The sequence below is a fragment of the Felis catus genome, chromosome B3 (assembly GCF_018350175.1).
Source record: "Felis catus isolate Fca126 chromosome B3, F.catus_Fca126_mat1.0, whole genome shotgun sequence".
NCBI classification, from domain to species: domain Eukaryota; kingdom Metazoa; phylum Chordata; class Mammalia; order Carnivora; family Felidae; genus Felis; species Felis catus.
In genome coordinates, this window is record NC_058373.1 from 125066146 (window position 1) to 125085311 (window position 19166).

Consider the following 19166-nt stretch of genomic DNA (forward strand, 5'->3'; position numbering starts at 1 on the left):
GGAAAAAAGATCAATATTTTACAATTGTCAGACTATCATAGCAATCATACATAATATTTCACTTTCTGGCAGCACATAAAATGTTACAATAAAATAAAAATCTATAATAAAAATGTGCATTGATGATACAAACATCAGTATAGATAATACTATACTTGAAAGTCTATTTAAAAGGCTCTCAAAGTGTTTATAGATAGGTTATTTCCAGCTAAGTCTAACATTACAAGTTGCTGAACTTATCTCAAGCTTATATGAATCACTGTGGGACAGATATTTAAACAAACTTAAATTTACTTGGAATACATAATAATCAAGAAAAGCAAACCTGAACTCTTAAAATCTAGTTTCCCTAAAACAGAAGTGGTCAACCATACATTTGGAAATTGCACTAAATCATCATGATTCATACCTATTTTTAATTTGGGAAGAATTGGTGAAGATCTATTTTTAACTTCAAAAATGAGAAGGCACTGCTTTTATATAACATTTTATACAAATAAAAGAATGTTTCCATCTTCAATCTTATAAAGCTTTGGAAAGGAGTGACAAATTCAGAAATAATGTATCCCATAAGCTGCTCCTCCTGAGCCTTACTTTCTAAATACTGGGGGTGACAAAGATAACCTGAAAAGACCATGTGTCCAGGGGACTAAGATGACACTAGGACAAACAATAAATATCATCTACATTGTTGTAAGGTGCCTACAAATGGAAGACTGGAAATATTTACCAACTTCCTCTGACTCTAACAGCATAATGTTCAGTTCCAGATTCCATTACATTTGAACTGTGGCTCAAATAAAGTTAAATACAATTTCTCTCATGATTAAAGTCATGGTTTGACATTCTGGCAAAAAAATAAAAATAATGCCTTAAAATAAGCTTCATTTTCCAAGCAACAGGTTTGCATTTGCTCAGTTTGCTAAATTCAGTGCAGTCTGGAAGAGAGGAGTCATTCCTTTACCCAACCAAAACAGTAAATTGAGAACTATGCACAAGTTTGTGTGGAAAATTCTAAAATGAAATCAGAAAACCATGATGCTGGCTGTTTACCCTTTGCCCTTATCTAAAAGTTTTACCATGAAGCTAGAAATCGACTTTATCAACAAGCAGTATTCATGTGATTTCTCCATCAGCAGAGAGAAGTACTAGTATTTTTTTTCCCCCCAACCAACGCTTCGGAGACTGGGTACCCTTCCTATGTGTTAGCACATAGTTTACTGAATGGTTAATAAGACCTGGGTTAATCTAAATTGGGGAGCTATTCACACTAACAACTAGATTACAAGAATAGATAATGCTAGATACTAAAATGATGGGTGGTTACTTGAAGAGGCCTGTATCTTACAGCCTGGCCGGAGAGGGTTCTCTCTCAGGAGGTGACATAGGAGCTGAGATCTAAATGAGGAACCAGCAATAATAGTAATTATTATTATTATTACTACTATTGAAGTTTATTGAGCACTTGAGTTATACAAAGGACTAAGCAAATGCTTTATAAGAATGATCTCATTCAATCCCACTATTATTATCTTGATTTTAGTGATGAGTAACCAACACTTGGAACTTGCCCTAGGTCACATACCTAATATGTGAGGGAACAGGATTCAGACCCAGATTGTCTGACTCCAGAGGCCATGTTTCCAACTGTTTGCTAAGAGGACAGATTCTCAGATGACCCTAATTCCATGCCTCTTTGTCACCTACTCCCACAGTCCTATCTTACCGAGTTATCTTTTTTCAGAACTGCCACCTTTGAAGTAAGAGGTATGTCCAAGTACTCCCTCTCCTTCCCACTACCCCATCCTCCCCCTCCTTCCTACCCCTTAGGCCTTAGGCTTTATCTACCAATCTGCCCAGCTCCCTCACTCCTTTTCTTGTGATACATCTGCTCCTCATTGTCAGGAAGATGACCACGCCTTGATATTTCGTTTGCTGGCTTTAAATCCAAGTTCTTTGACCTAATTTCCTTAATTTTCACTTTAGCCACTCTGTTGTTCATGTTTCAAACTCCTATTTAAAACAAAACTTGAATGGCAAAATCGTCAGCTCTTGGGGAATTGACAAATTTCCTGTTTCCTATATCCAGTTACTGAGTCCTCTAAGAAAAATCACACAGGAGTATTAGTTGATGTGATGGCACATGGACAGGCAACTCCTCAATGCCCAAAAATTCTACTGCATGCCGCTTTCCAATCCACATGTGGCCCATCTAAAATGTCCTGTCTCAGACCTACCATCTTTTCACTCACTTTTAGTATGTAACATAGCTCCTCCTTAAGAAATAAAATTGAGGCCATTAGGCAGGACATCACCCAAATTTCCTTAATGTATTATTGTAAAACTTACCAATGGCTAATCTGTCCTCCTCTCCAGCCTCTGGGGAAAAGGGATCCTTCTTAAATAAATTAGCCTATCTTTGTAATTTCCTTCCACTTCCATCAAGGGCTTCACTACAACAATTATGCCTTCTCTTCCTTGTATTGAACCTCTCTTTTCCTCTTGGATCATTATTCTCTACTATTCCCATCTTTAAAAATCACAGTAATTTTTTTTTTTTAATGAAACAAATTGAAGATGATACAAACAAATGGAAAGGTATTCCATGTTCATGGATTGGTCCCTACTACCCAAAGCAATCTACCCTTTTAATGCAATCCCAATCAAAATACCAAAAACATTTTTCACAGAGCTAGAAAAAAATAATCCTAAAATTTGTATGGAACCATAAAAGACTCCAAATAGCCAAAGCAATCTTGAAAAAAAAGAACAAAGCTGGAGGTATCATAATCCCAGATTTCAGTATACTACAAAGCTATAGTTATCATAGCAGTACGGTACTGGCACAGAAATAGACACAAAGATCAATCGCTTCTCGGCCTTTTGGCTAAGATCAAGTGTAGACACAAAGATCAGTGTGAATCAAGAATCCATAAATAAACCCATGCTTTTAAGGTCAATTAATCTATGAAAAAGAAGGCAAGAATATACAATAGGAAAAGTCAGTCTCTTTAACAAACAATGCTGGAAATACTACACAGCTACATGCAAAAGAATGAACCTGGACCACTTTCTTACACCATACCTAAAAATAATCTCAAAATAGATTACAGACCTAAACATGAGACCTGAAACCATAACTCCTAAAAGAAAACATAGGCAGTAATTTCTTTGACAATGGCCATAGAAACAATTTTTCTAAATATGTCCTTTGGCAAGGAAAACAAAAGCAAAATTAAATTATTGGAACTGCACCTAAATAAAAAGCTTTTGTACAGTAAAGGAAACTATCAAGAAAACAAAAAGGCAACCTACCAACATGTAGAAGATATTTAAAAATGATATATCACATAAGGAGTTTATATCCAAACTACATGAAGAACTTACACAACTCAATACCAAAAAAAACCAATAATCCAAATAAAAAATAGAGAACCTGAACAGTTCTTTTTCCAAAGAAGACTTGAGAATGGCCAACATACACATAAAAAATGCTCAACATCATTAATCATCAGGGAAATGCAAGTTAAAACCATATTGAGATATCACTTTATACCTGTTAGAATGGCTAAAATCAAAAACACAAGAAATTACAAGTGTTGGTGAGGATGTGGGGGGGGGGGAGGGTGGGAAAGGAACCTCCATGCACTGTTGGAGGGAATGCAAACTGGAACAGCTACTGTGGGGAAACAGTATAGAGGTTCCTCAAAAAATTACAACTAGAATTACCATCTGATCAGTAATTCCACTACTCGGCATTTACCTAAAGAAAATGAAAACACTGATCCAAAGAGATGCATGTACTCCTATGTTTATTGCAGCATTATTCACAATAGCCAAGATATGGAAGCAACCCAAGTATCCACTCATAGATGAATGGATAAAGAGGTGATACACACACACACACACACACACACACACACACACACACACACACCACACTGGAATACTATTCCAATGTAAAAAATAAAAAAATCTTGCCATTTGCAACAACATGGATGGACCTAGAAGGTATAAAGGTAAGTGAAATAAGTCAGAGAAAGACAAATATCATATTATTTCACTCATACGCAAAATTTAAGAAACAAATGCACAAATAAAAAAGATACAGACAAAAATAGACTCTTCAATAGAAAAAATAGACTCTTAAACAGAAAAAAAAAATTAACTAGGTGTTGTCACAGAAGAGGGGATGGGGTTATATCTTGATGAGCCCTGAAAGATGTGTGAAATTGTTAAGTCATTGTGTTGTATAGCTGAAACTACTGTAGCACAGTGTGTTAATTATACTTGAATAAGAAAATAAAATCACAATATTATTTTTTAATGAAGCAAACAAAACCTTTATCAATCCAACATGATCTAACCAGCACCCTACACTCTTCTATTGAGCCAAACTCCTAGAAAGAGCAGTCCACACCTGATACTTCACAATTTTATTCCTAATTCATTTCTCCATTCATTGGATCTCGGTTCCATCCCTACCATACAATTAAAATAACTCTCATCAAGACGCCCAAAGATCACCTATAGCCAAACACAACAAACTCTTTAACAATCTATCCTAGTTTCCTATGTGACACTGTCAATTGCCCCTTCTGATTTTTACGTCTCTCTTCTTCCCTGACTTTCATAATACCGCTCTTTACTAGTTCTTTTTCTTCCTGTTCTTTAATAATCTCCTTTCCTGGGTCTCTTCTACATTTAGCCTTTAAATGCAGATAATGCTATAGGGTTCTAGTATTAAGCACCATCCTATCTATAAAATATCTCTAATAAGTAAGTATGTAGGTAGACAGAAATATAAGTGATTTCTAGTTCAGGAGCCAGACTGATAAATTCCAGGCCTTTAAATACCTAACTACATAATGACAGGCTACATTTGGGAATCCCACAGACATCTTAATTTTAGTATGTCAAAAAAACTGAATTTATTTGATGCCCAACTCCTAACAAAAAGGTGGCCCTGCTAATAAAATGGCAGTAAAGACTTTCTCTGCTGAGAGAGTATAGAAATGGGAATGGAATTGTATATTTAAATAGTGAGAAAGTCTGAAATAACTGCTATAGGAAAAGAAGAGAAAATGAACAAGAGATAAATGTTTAAAAGCTAACAAACAGAAATAAGGTCACAGTGAGCCTCAAATTTATAATGGACTCAAGTATACAAATTTTTCAAATTTCTCCAGCAAGCTTTTGAACCCAGGAGGAAAATTAGTTTAACACTATTTATTCTTCTGCAATTACAGAACAAGAATAGGCACATGATTAATATACGGTAAGCCCAGAGCTTCAGCACATAAATTCCTTTGTTCTCACATTTTAAAAATTATACACTTTAATTTTTTTTTTCAACGTTTATTTATTTTTGGGACAGAGAGAGACAGAGCATGAACGGGGGAGGGGCAGAGAGAGAGGGAGACACAGAATCGGAAACAGGCTCCAGGCTCTGAGCCATCAGCCCAGAGCCCGACGCGGGGCTCGAACTCACAGACCGCAAGATCGTGACCTGGCTGAAGTCGGATGCTTAACCGACTGCGCCACCCAGGCGCCCCAAAAATTATACACTTTCATATTAACATATTACATACAATATTTCACTGAGAAGAGTATTTGAAAACATCACGGTATTGATTGGGTATGTTAGTATAAATAAACAGAAAAGGATGAGGTTCTAATCCTGAGGAATTGTAGTTCTCACTACTGATGGGAAAGTAGGTTTGAATTTGAACTGGATGAACACAGCCTCTAACTGCCCTGAGTCTAGAAATTGTTGCTACTGATTTGCTCCCAACAGTCTATCTGTGTTATACTTCAGGTAAAACCTGTCATAGAATTCCTTCCTATATTCATTCATTGGCAGGTTCTACTCAGCCACTGTTTTGACTTTTTTTTAATCCCTCTTCCTCAAATAACCAATGATAATTATCTAGTTGTAATATACATTTCTCCCCCAACAATCAAGAGATTATATTACAGAATCCTCATAACAATCCTTAGCACACACACATATACATAGAGCACACAAGTAAACAAACACATCATTAACCCACAAATGTTTTCATATACTAAATATTAGTTATCTTCCTATGTACTACATGAAATACTAAATGAAAAGTAATTTTATTTATTCCATTAGAATGATTGTCAATTCTGTTTTTTTTTTTTCAACGGTTTTTATTTATTTTTGGGACAGAGAGAGACAGAGCATGAACGGGGGAGGGGCAGAGAAAGAGGGAGACACAGAATCGGAAACAGGCTCCAGGCTCCGAGCCATCAGCCCAGAGCCTGACGTGGGGCTCGAACTCACGGACCGCGAGATCGTGACCTGGCTGAAGTCGGACGCTTAACCGACTGTGCCACCCAGGAGCCCCATCAATTCTGTTAATACTATCATACATTCCTGGAAGCCTCTTCTATCCTAAAGAACTTTTTACAATTAAATTATATGAAATTATCTCAGCCACTAGAGCAGGGTGGTTAAATTTCATATCACTTAATCAAGTCTATTATTTATTTATCACTACATAAGTACTGTCAAAGACAAACGTAATCCAAAAACATAGAAATGTTCTTTTTCCCAAGAATTCCTTCCAGTTTTTTGGTAGAGAAGACTTTTTGGTTCCTAAAGGGAACCTTTTAGGTTCTGTAGCTGGTCCTGAGAATTAAACCAACATAAGACGGATTAGCAGAAGAAAAGCACACAAATTTTATTTAATATTTATACATATACCTAAGAGCCTTTGTTGGAAACATGAAGACCCAAGAAACTGGTTAGGACCAAGAGCTTCTAAGCCTTTTTTAATTCATTTGAATTTATAAATTCTAATTAATGACAAGAAAAAGGAAAAGGGATCTAATGAGCTTCTAGGGGGCAGTAAACTGTGGACAAGTGACTAGGAAATACATGGTGGAAACTAACGGAAGATCAGGGTTATTTTAGGTTTGTCTGTTCAGATCCATTTTGGAATCAGCTCCCAGTTTCCAATGATAAAAAATGTTCTTCTCTTCCTGGTAGAGGGAGGGTATCTTTCTCAGGGGATTCTTGAGGTATCTACCTCAGGGTATCTTCTTTTTAGGTAGAAAAAGAGCTCAGAGTATCCTTCCTGCATCTACTATTTCTCAAGTGCCTTCAGCTCAAGGTAATCAATATACCAAAGTGGCATATGTTGGGGTAGTATGTCCTGATCCCTTTCACAGTACGTTACCAAAGGTTTATAAAGCTTAAAAGCTCCAACTTAACCTAAAACATACATTTAATGTCTTTTTCTGTTTCTCTTTCTTCAGGTAGGAAAACATGTTAATGAGTAGTTGTGTTGAGGGTCTCAGGTGTGGTGAGAACTTGAAGGAGTCACTGGATTCAGTATATAGTCGTACTTATGCTAAGATTTATGAGAGTGAAAAGATACACAGAAAATCAGCAAAGAGAAAACAATGTGGGGCATAAACCAGTGGAGACCAGGCACAGGCTTCCAAGAGTCCTGTCTCAGTAGTCACACAGAGTGTACTCAATTCTTCCAGCAGTGAATTCCGACATGTATGAAGTACTATCTACCAAGGAAGCTCACTAGAGACTCAGTTCCCCAAGTTCTAATTACAACTAGTCACTTACGTACCATCTGCCTGGTATATACCAAAATTCCAGACTCCCAGAAAGAAAGCAAGTGTTCAGCATAGACCATATTCTTTGTACAAAAGGTCTAGGCACCAGGAGCTACACTCATCAAGGAAAGTTTCTAACTTGATCATCATTAAGGCTCCCAGATGCCAAAGAAGGGCCTATTTTGGAAGCAGGCCTAAGGAAACTATGTTAACTACTATGTTAACTCTTTTCGTCCTTGTATTAAAATGGCCAAAGAATAGACAGAAAGGAAAAGAATGTATTAAAGAATGCATTACAGGGGCTCAGTCAGTTAAGTGTCAGACTCTTGAATTCAGTCCAGGTCATGATCTCACAGTTCATGAGTTCGAGCCCTGTTAACAGGCTCTGTGCTGACAGCGCAGAGCCTGCTTGAATTCTCTGCCCCTCCCGGCTTGCACGCACACACACGCTCACTTGCTCTTTCTCTCAAAAATAAATGTTTTAAAAAAGAATTAAAAAAAAAAAAAAAAGAATGCATTAGCATTACAGCAATGCATTTAGAAGATGGGAGAAAAGAACTCTCCCCTTGAAACTGGCTTTGGCTGCCAATGGCTCCCTTTTTAATTGCTGCAGTGGTCGTATTCAAATTTTAAGAAAACAACAGACAGCGTACTCAAATGAATAAGGCATTAAAACAAAAACAGAAAATGTAAAAGAGATATTCTATTTTAACACTTATATTTTTTTTTAACGTTTATTTATTTTTGAGACAGAGAGAGACAGAGCATGAACGGGGGAGGGGCAGAGAGAGAGGGAGACACAGAATCGGAAGCAGGCTCCAGGCTCTGAGCCATCAGCCCAGAGCCCGATGCGGGCTCGAACTCACAGACCGCGAGATCGTGACCTGAGCTGAAGTCGGACACTTAACCGACTGAGCCACCCAGGTGCCCCGAGATATTCTATTTTAAAAAGTAGTGTGGTGGTGCCTGGGTGGCTCAGTCAGTTAAGCATCTGACTCTTGATTTTGGCTCAGGTCAGGATCCCAGGGTCATGAGATTAAACCCCGTGTTGGGCTCCATGATCAGCATGGAGCCTGCTTAAGATTCTCTCTCTCTGCCTCCCTCCCACTCACACACTCTCTAAAATAAAATTTTTTTTAAAAAGACTAGAGATGTGATTCAATGCCTATATTTTAGAGATAAGGAAATTGAGGGACAAGGAGATAAAGTAATCAATCTCAGATAAGGGAGGTAGTTTACAGCAGGAAAAAAAAAAAAAAAAAAAAGACTAGCCACAGGTCCCTAATATTAAAACTAATATTGATTCCATATAGTTAGTAACTATATTACCAACTTGGATACTAGCCAAACAACCTCTTAAATAATTAAGTAAGATACCATGTTCCTGAGCTAGGAGGAAATCCTGAATAGGAATTATACAATATGTGATGCATGTATGTTTCTGGAAACTTCTGAAGCTGAAAGGAAAAAACAAAATCACAGAATAGAGTTGGCTTGGTTAAAACAAAATCAGGCATAGACTAGTTATCCCCTCCTATGTTCATGACCCTGCCGAGGGACCAAGGAAAGTACCGTATGGGAAATACTGACTGGGACAAATACAGCCAAGCAGGAGGGAAGGGACATCAGTGCTGGCTAGTAGAAATAGGATTTAAGCAAGTAAATTCAAGAGAAACTACTCTGATCAGCAAGAACTCATCAAGAAAGGCACATAAAATAAGGAGACAATGGGCAAACTCAAGTGTCAAGAACAGAAAAGACTGGGTCACTAATCAAATGACAGGCATTTAAGACCAATGGTAGCATGGGCAAGAGCCACAGGCTGGGCCACCAGGGAAGTTCATGAAGAGTAACTTTCAGGGCACCTGGGTGGCTCAGTTGGTTAAGCACCCAACTCTTGATTTCAGCTCAGGTCATGATCTCATGGTTTGTGGGTTAGAGCCCCACGCGGGGCTGTGTTCTGGCAGCACGGGGCCTGCTTGGGATTCTCTGTCTCCCTCTCTCTCTGCCCTTCCCCTGCTCGTGCTCGCTCGCTCTCTCTCTCTCTCTCTCAAAATAAATTAATAAACAGTAGGGGGAAAAAAGAGTAAATTTCAAGAATGCTAAAAAGAGATTTAAAAAGTAAGGTCAGGAACCAGGTTGGGGGAATGGTGAAATCCAGCTTAAGCTTTCAAAAGTTGTTCGGCAAGGGAATAACATGATCAGATATGTGCTTGAGAAAGATTAATCACCAAAGGACATTATGCTAACACTAGGATATTAAAATATTATAGCAACATTAAAAATAATTGAAGATCATCTTTTTAAAGCAGGAATGGACTTTTAGAACCAATTTTTTCCTCATCCGAATTCATTTCAGCAATCAAATTCAATAGAGCTGTCTTATAATAGATAAGAACCATCTATGGCATTCAAGAGACTGGAAAAAAAAAAAAAAGAAAAAGCAAGAAAAAAAAATCACCTGTCAGTCTTTCCAAAGAAAATACAGGTATGTTTTCATTCATTCCAATAATTTACAGCACTCAGCAACAACCAAGCTTCTGAGACAAAAAGATGAATAAGAAGGCGTGGTTCTCCATTCTACTGCTACAGAGAACCACACAGCGTAGTTGGGGAAACAGAGATATAACAGTTATTTTTAATAAATGTGATGTATGTGAGCAATTCTTTCTTCTGTATTTCAAATTTTGCCTCTCTTCCCAATTTATGCTACCTAATCTACACTTCTGTTTCATTTCTTACTGTCTACCTCTGTTCTTATCTTTATATAATGTTTTCTAGCAATGATTCTTTGTCAAAAAGAAAAGAGCCCTGAGCTAACACCATTAGGCGGTGGCTAAGGGATAAAAAAGAAGATAATTTGCAGTTGCTATTGAAAGTAATAAAGAGAAAGAGAGCAAGAGAAGGAGGCAGGGGGAAGAAAGAGACAAACAGAGCCAGAGAGAAAATGAGTGTCCGTGGCAGTCAATCTCAGAAGTCAACAGCAGCTGACACAGCCAGGGCAACCGTGTGCCTAGCACTCCTGTCCTCTGTTTCCCTTAGGTAGCTTCCTTCATGATGGAAGTGCTCCTAATACTGGTGTTGGCAGGGGAAATGGGAAATGGTGTTGAGAGGAGAAGGGGGAAGAGGGAAAAAGATCAGCAAGAGAATCCGATCAACTAGACACCTCTCCCAAACATTTGCAAATAATCTTTTGTAAGAATTCAAAATAACTTGATTTTGCAATGTTTGAAAATGAATGATTCCAAATTGGGGGCAAACCAAATAGAAATACTATTATTTGTAAAGGCTCTATATGGTAATGAAAAATCAGTGCAGAGAAAAAGCCACTTGTTCAATTTGTTCAATCTTCCCAAACAGTTTTGATTAAAGTGCCTTCTAAATTCTAGGACAAAATTACCTATAAATTTTTCTTTTAATTCTTATAATTCTAGCCTTTCAGTTTTACATTCATCAAATATATGGTACCACAGTTGAAGATAAACACACACACCACACACTTTTTTAGTACACTAAAAACGTTTACAATTATGTATTTGTATTATACCCACTTTACCAAAACTAATAAATACTTTTAAGTTTTAATTACTACAAAGATTAAGAGTTTTTATATCTTGGTATTGACAACCAGTTATTTTAAGGGTGTTTTGGTTACCAAGTTTCCTTGGTTGAAAACACCCTTATTAATTACGATATTTCTCATATAAAAACACACAAAACCACAACAGAATGATCTGTTTCACAATAAGGTCTCTAAATACCCAGCACAGTGAAAAGTAGCAACTCTCTATATCAAAAGGATACACTGAAACAAAAACGATATTTAAAGTACAGGCATATAAATCCAGTTCTTTATATGGACAAAAACAGTGACATTCAAGCTAATAAGTAACACACAAGCCTCAAGTAGAACACCATTAGAAACAGAATTCAATTAATTACCTTAATATCGACTCTGTGAACAAAGATAAGACTAATTCCAGTCCAAAATATGACTTCCTTAAAGAAGACACAAGATGAAAACATTGATTGAATAGGGATATTACAGCCAAAAGGAGATGCAAATTTCTCAGGTGAGAAAGATAACTGATTCAAGTACAGGAAAAAAAAAAAAAAAAAAAAAAAAAAAAAAAAACACTAAAATTTTATTTATTTTTTTGTTTATTGAAGCTAAACTCTTTTCTAGCATGTTGGAACATTTTAGTTTCCATGTGACTTTGCATATATAGATGATTTAATTTTAACAAACCTAAAATGGACAGGAGGCTTGAAAAACAAACAACAAAAACAAAAACCTGCAAAGAAACTACAGATTGAATATAACATTACTAATGAACAGGAAGGTATTGGTAAATATGATATTAGGATTAACATGAATTCAGCCAGCATTCGCAGAGTGCCAACTATGGACACAGGGCTAGGCTCAAAGACAAAGCAAGGTCATGTTTCTCAGCTAAAAGAAAACCTGATTACTAGCACTGTGGTTTAGGACCAAAAGCAGTCAGTCCCTATGCCCAATTCCTTCTAATACATTCTCCCATTCCACAGAGGCTACAAAACTGAACGTTCAGTACTCCCTGGAGCTAGGTTTGGGGGCAAATCAGACTCAACAGAGACAGAATTAAACTGTGGAAATGAGGTGGAGACAATATACTTGCTAATTTGGCTTTTTGCTGCTGGCCAGCAAGGTCTCATAGATAGAATTTATTTTGTTCTGCAGTGAATATCTCCCTTCATGCTACTCTTTCTTAGAAGCCTAGGCCAAGCCACATCTGCCAATATTATTATAAACAATTATTGCATAAAATACCTAGAGCAGTTCTATTTCCCACACTAACCCCTACCTGATGTTATAAAGTTTTGCCTTTACTGTATAAACAAAAGGACAGATTTAACAGTATTTCACCTGAAATTCTCAGATTCTCAATTAAGCCATGCCCCACTCACCTCTATTGGGAAATGAGCCTCACAAATTCTTGCATATCTTGATAAACTCATTCATTTCGGTATAATTTAGGTGTTTTATGAACTGATAGTGAGAGGACAACTAATCAATTTTCCAGTCAGGAGAGTTAAGGGAAGTCTCTGAATAAAAGAACTCAAATCAATCAAAACAAGTGTGGTAGCCCCAAAATATAGCTACACACAGCTAAATTAGACCATCACTCATTGAGATCACACTATTTAAAACTTTTTTTTTTAAGTCATGATTGGCTGAAAGTAGAATATATACCTAAAATCTGAGTCAATTTTTTTTAATTCAAGCAAAATACATATTAATTGTCTTTAATAACTGATCTAGGAGCACCTGGGTGGCTCAGCTGGTTTGAGTGTCCAACTCTTGATTTCAGCTCAGATCATGATCCTAGGGTCATGAGATCAAGGCCTGCATCAGGTTCCAAACTTAGCATGGAACTTGCTTGCAAATCTCTCTCAAAAAATAAAAATTTTTAATTAAAAAGTTCTTAAAAATAAGGAAAAATAACTGATCCAAACCCTTTTATGAGTTAGGGATCAGTCACATTAAACATCAGGGATCACTGTAGTAACCATGTCACAAATAAATTCTTCCTTTACCAATATAACCTTCTGTCTTTTCTATCCTTCTAATTTTGACCACGTATACTAGTATCATTTTCTTTTTGTCAAATGAAGCAGAGATACATAAAAGGACATTAATCCCAAATAACAGGTTCCTTGGACTTTCTCAGTGATTAAAAATAATTACTTCTCCACAAATCCTATGAGAACATATCTGCTTCATACAACTATAGTTTCCTTGTACTTTTTAATGAAACATGATACTTAGTTTAAGCAAAGTATAGAAAATAATGTTCAATTAATTAAATACATTCATATCCTTGTGAAGAAATAAAATATTAACTTCTGTTTCATTAGTCATGATGTTCACTACATGGAATATTTTAAATACACATTTCTTCACAGTATTCAACTTAAGACACAAGGGGACATATAATTAACATCTAGGCCCCAGCAACACACTGGGGAAGTTCTGACCCTGGCACACATTATCTCAAAGTACATTTGTGTTTTCTTAGTTTTTCTCACACTCTGACTGATAATTTTAACTCTGCAACTCTGATGTTTAACTAAAGCAAGCACTTTGGGAGAAGAAAATTTGAATATAGATGGGATAAAACTATTGTGCTTTAAGCAGATTGGTATTTGCGACTGCTTTTGATTGAAGCAGAACAACCTCTGATTATACATTTGCTATGAAATGTATTAGGACAAAGCAGGCATCAATAAAACACAGACACCTGGGTTCTTACCAATATTGATGTGGCAGCTGGGGACCAACATAAATTACACAGTTCAACTAAAGAAATATTTTATTTCTAATTACGTGACATATAGTCAAGAGGAGAAATTAAATGTAACCTAACACTTAATATTAACGTTCTACATTCTAATAGAGAATTACGGTTTATTTGAAAGAAAACAGACATGTTATCTTACGTGACACAGTAACATTGTGCAGTTAAGAGAAATCAACTTTTCTTAATTTCTCAATTTTGATTTCTTGAAAGAAATCAAAGCTAAGGAAGGCTAAATGGAATAGGGGAGCCTTTTTTTCTTTTGTTAATACTGTTTCAAACAAAAATAATGCTCTCTAGAGATACCACCTCATATCCATTAGGATGGCTACTACTAAAAAACAAACAAATAAATAAAAAACAGAATATTACATGTGTTGATGAGGATGTGGAGAAACTGGAACCCTTGTGCACTGTTGATAGGAATATAAAATGGTATAACCACTGTGGGAAAGAGTATGGTGGTTCCTCAAAAGATTAAACACAGAATTACCATATGATCTAATAATTCTATTCTGGGTATACAGAGTCTCGAAGAGATATTTATACATTCACAGCATTATTCACAATTGCTAAAATATGGAAACAACCCAGGTATCCATGAACTGATGGATAAATAAGCAAAATGTGATATATATTTTGTTTATCTATGGTATACCATATATGGAATATATATACCATAGATAAGCAAAATATAGACCTCATTTTGCTTAATTATGCATCAGTATATATATATACATACATACATATATGTATGTGTGTGTGTGTGTAGATATAGATATATAGATATATGGATTCCATATATGGAATATATAGGAAGGAAATTCTGCAATATGCTACAACATAGATAAAACTTGAGGACATTATGTTAAGTGAAATAAGCCAACCACATCAATAGAAATACTACATGAATCCACTTCAGTGAGGTACTCAGAGTGGTATAGTAAGTATAATAGTGGCTGCCAGAAACTGAGGGAGATAGGAAGTGGGAGTTGTTATTTAATAGATACAGAGTTTCAGTGGGGATGAGAATGGATGGTTGTACAATAATGTGAATTTATTTAATACCATTGAATTGTACATTTAAAAAATGGTGAAGATGGTAATTTTATGTTTTGTGTATTTTACCACAATAAAAGAAAGAAAGAAAGAAAGAAAGAAAGAAAGAAAGAAAGAAAGAAAGAAAGAAAGAAAGAAAGAAAGAAAGAAAGAAAGAAAGAAAGAAAGAAAGAATAATCCCTTTCTTGACTCCTATACACTTAGAAAGGGCTGGCTATGAAGGATGTTCCTTTAATCAGTTCTCAATCAAGTCCAAGAACACCACCTTCCCACGACACAGCCAGGTCATATTTCAGACAATCAAAGGAAAATCAGTGTGCTTTCTACACCCACAGGAATATACGACATGGCTCCTAACCTAATTTCACACCATCTAATCACATTCCCACCATTTAAGTTCCACCTATATTTAAATTAAGTAAAATTAAAATTAAAAACTCAGCCACACTGACCTCATTTCAAGTCCTCTATGGGTACATATGGCTAACATATTGAACAGCACAGATTTAAAACATCTCCCTCACTGCTGAAAGTGCTACCAGATGATGCTAATCTAGAGCAGCCACGGATTCATATTAATATAATGACTTGATACTCTAATTTTTCTTCTTCATATGTACAGGTAGAATTCTTTTCTTGACCTTAATGTTGATTATGTATATTCTCTTTTAAAAAAAAATAAATTACATAAATTAACCAAGAGTGCAAAAAAAATTCTATTTGTTTTTAATCAGTACTTAGGACAACATGTTTTGTGGAAACAATGTGACTGAACATGATTCAGTGGTTTTTAGTTTAGCCTTAAAGGTCTGATCAAAGTTCATTTTATTTTGATATGTGGTTTTAATTATCTTAGCTTAAATATATACCTCACTTGTTAATGCTAATAATTTACCTGTAGAGTGCATGGATTTTTTTAAAATATCAGGTGGAAATAAAGACATTATTAATTCCTTTCCTAACAGATACCCTTCTTTTTCCTTTATTGCCTGGACTATTAACCCTATTACATTATTGAATAGAGGAAAGTGCTTCCTTCATTTAAAATCAGTATTTCAGGGGTGACTGGGTGGCTCAGTCAGTTGAGCATCCAGCTCTTGACTTCAGCTCAGGGCATGCTCTCACAGTTTGTGGGTTTTAGCCCCACACTGGGCTCTACACTGGCAGTGCAGAGCCTGCTTAGGATTCTCTCTCCCTCTCTCTGCCCCACCCCTGCTTGTGTACTCTGTGTCTCTTTCTCAAAATAAATAAACTTAAAAATATAAAAATAAAATAAAATCAGTATTTCACTATTAAGTATGACATTTGCTATAGGTTTTTAGTAGATATTCTTCAGTATCAGAAAGTTTCCCTCTCTTCCTTCCCTCTCTTCAATGGATATTGAACTGTCATAAATGCTTTATCTGTTGAGATACTAATAGGATTTTCTCATATACTTTACAAATGTTAAAACAACCAAGCACAGTTGTAAGTCACCAAATATATAGGAATGATATATAAACACGATACCAGTCTTTTGTTACATATATGTTCTGCAGATATCTTCTCCCAGGGTTGCTTGTTCTTTTCATTTTCCTAATGCAGCCAAGTATAAGGTGGAAATTTTGGAAGAAATATTCATTTACACAATGTTGTGAAGATTTTCTTTTATGTTCTCTTTGGGGAGTAATTTTTTTTTTAAGTAAGTTCTATGCCCAAAGTGGGGCTTGAATTCACAACCCTGAGATCAAGAATCATATGCTCTATGGACTGAGCCAGCCAGACACCCCTGGAAATAATTTTTAATTGTTTCACTTTTTTCTTCTGTATTAACTATATACCCATTACTCTTCTTTTAGTGGTTACCCTAGAGATTATTATATGCATCCTTCACTTATTAACATATAAAGTAGTTTAGTAAATTTTACAACATCCTTCATCTTAGATTCAAGGACCCATAGAGGGACCATCACCCCCCCAGATGAATGTGTGGAAACTCTATGCCAAATAGACATAGTCAAAGGACTGAGGGTCTCTTTTCCCAACCAGCCTCTACTCATAGGACAGAAGGCATTGCAGACTTAGACTGCTCCTGCCCCAGCTCTCTCATACAGTGAAGGTTCCACAACAGAAGAGACAAGCTCAGAAGATCAGGGGCTACCATCCCCACTCGGCACCATACTTGAAGAGCTGGGGCACCACCCCAAAGGGAAGCAGGCTACAGTCCCTGAGCTCAGCTGAGAAGAGGGAAGTTACATAAACAGAGAGCTCAAAGTTCTAAGGGGACTGACTTTACTTGTAACAGAACATAAGGAAATTAATGTCTAAGGATGATGTCAAAAATGATGAAGATCTTGGGGGCGAGTGGTTAAGAAGCTGGTAATTTCCATAATACTAGTAGCAACAAGTAAAACAACAGATCAGCTAGAAATTTAATAGAGAGAGTCAAGGAAAAAGCTAAGAAGAGTGGTCTTTAATAAAATCAGACTGTGGTACAATTCCAGGGCATTGTCCAGAAAAAAAAAAAAAAAAAAAAAAAAAAAGATCAGCTAGCAATTACTGGAGAGGGTAAAGCCAGGTGGGGTATCAACAGAATCACACTATCCAAAAGTCAAAAGTTTAATGGGGAGAGTCAGGGAACTAGAGAGTCAAAGAGAACCCAGCTAAAACCACAATCATCCCTGGTTGTCAAGGAGACTCCACACATACTTAAGGCTGTACCCTCTGAGGAGTAACAGGAGAGACAAAAAGGCAAATAGTAACAGCGAACCCCAAAAGGTGGGGAATTAGTATACAGGCTTAATACATAAAATGTCCAATTTCAATAAAAATCAGTAGACATGAAAAGAAATCTAAAAAGTGTGACCGCGGGGTGCCTGGTTGGCTCTGTCGGTTAAGCATCTGACTCTTGATTTCAGATCAGGTTCATGACTTGCGTCGGTGTCTCCATGCTGATAGTACAGAGTCTGTTTGGGGTGTTCTCTCTCTCTCTCCCTCTCTCTCTCTCTCTCTCTCTCTGCCCCTCCACCACTCATGCACTCTCTCTCTCAAAATAAATAAACTTTATAAAAAATTAACAAAAAATAAAAAGTGTGACCTCTACAAAGAAAAAAGAAGACAACTGAAGCTATCTTTGAGGGGGACCAGATGTTGAACTTAACAAAGATTTTTAAAAAGCTTTAATAGGAGAAGCGGCAAGATGGCGGCTTAGGAGGACGCTGGGCTCACCGCGCGTCCTGCTGATCACTTAGATTCCACCTACACCTGCCTAAATAACCCAGAAAACCGCCAGAGGATTAGCAGAACGGAGTCGCCGGAGCCAAACGCAGACGAGAGGCCCACGGAAGAGGGTAGGAAGGGCGGCGAGGCGGTGCGCGCTCCACGGACTGGCAGGAGGGAGCCGGGGCGGAGGGGCGGCTCGCCGGCCAAGCAGAGCCCCCAAGTCTGGCTGGCAAAAGCGGAGGGGCCTGACGGACTGTGTTCCCACAACAAGCGCGACTTAGCGTCTGGGAGGTCATAAGTTAACAGCTCTGCTCGGAAAGCGGGAAGGCTGGAGGACAAAGGGAGGGAGAGCTGCTGAGCCCCCTGACAACAGAGCTCAGTTTGGTGGGGAACAAAGGCGCTCGCCAGCGCCATCTCCCCCGCCCATCCCCCAGCCAAAATCCCAAAGAGAACCGGTTCCTGCCAGGGAACTTGCTCGCTCCGCGCAAACACCCAACTCTGTGCTTCTGCGGAGCCAAACCTCCTGCAGCGGATCTGACTCCCTCCCGCTGCCACAGGGCCCCTCCTGAAGAGGATCACCTAAAGAGAAGCGATCTAAGCCTGCACCTCCTGCCCCCCTGCACCTTGCCTACCCACCCCAGCTAATACGCCAGATCCCCAGCATCACAAGCCTGGCAGTGTGCAAGTAGCCCAGACAGGCCACACCACCCCACAGTGAATCCCGCCCCTAGGAGAGGGGAAGAGAAGGCACACACCAGTCTGACTGTGACCCTAGCAGTGGGCTGGGGGCAGACATCAGGTCTGACTGCGGCCCCGCCCACCAACTCCAATTATACACCACAACACAGGGGAAGGGCCCTGCAGGTCCTCACCACGCCAGGGACTATCCAAAATGACCAAGCGGAAGAATTCCCCTCAGAAGAATCTCCAGGAAATAACAACAGCTAATGAGCTGATCAAAAAGGA

General features: G+C 37.6%; 1 protein-coding gene across 16 annotated transcripts in view; it reads right to left on the reverse strand.

Moving 5' to 3' along the window:
• CEP128 (centrosomal protein 128) overlaps positions 1-19166 on the reverse strand; it is a 401019-nt gene that overhangs the window by 275579 nt on the left and 106274 nt on the right. The window lies entirely within an intron of this gene.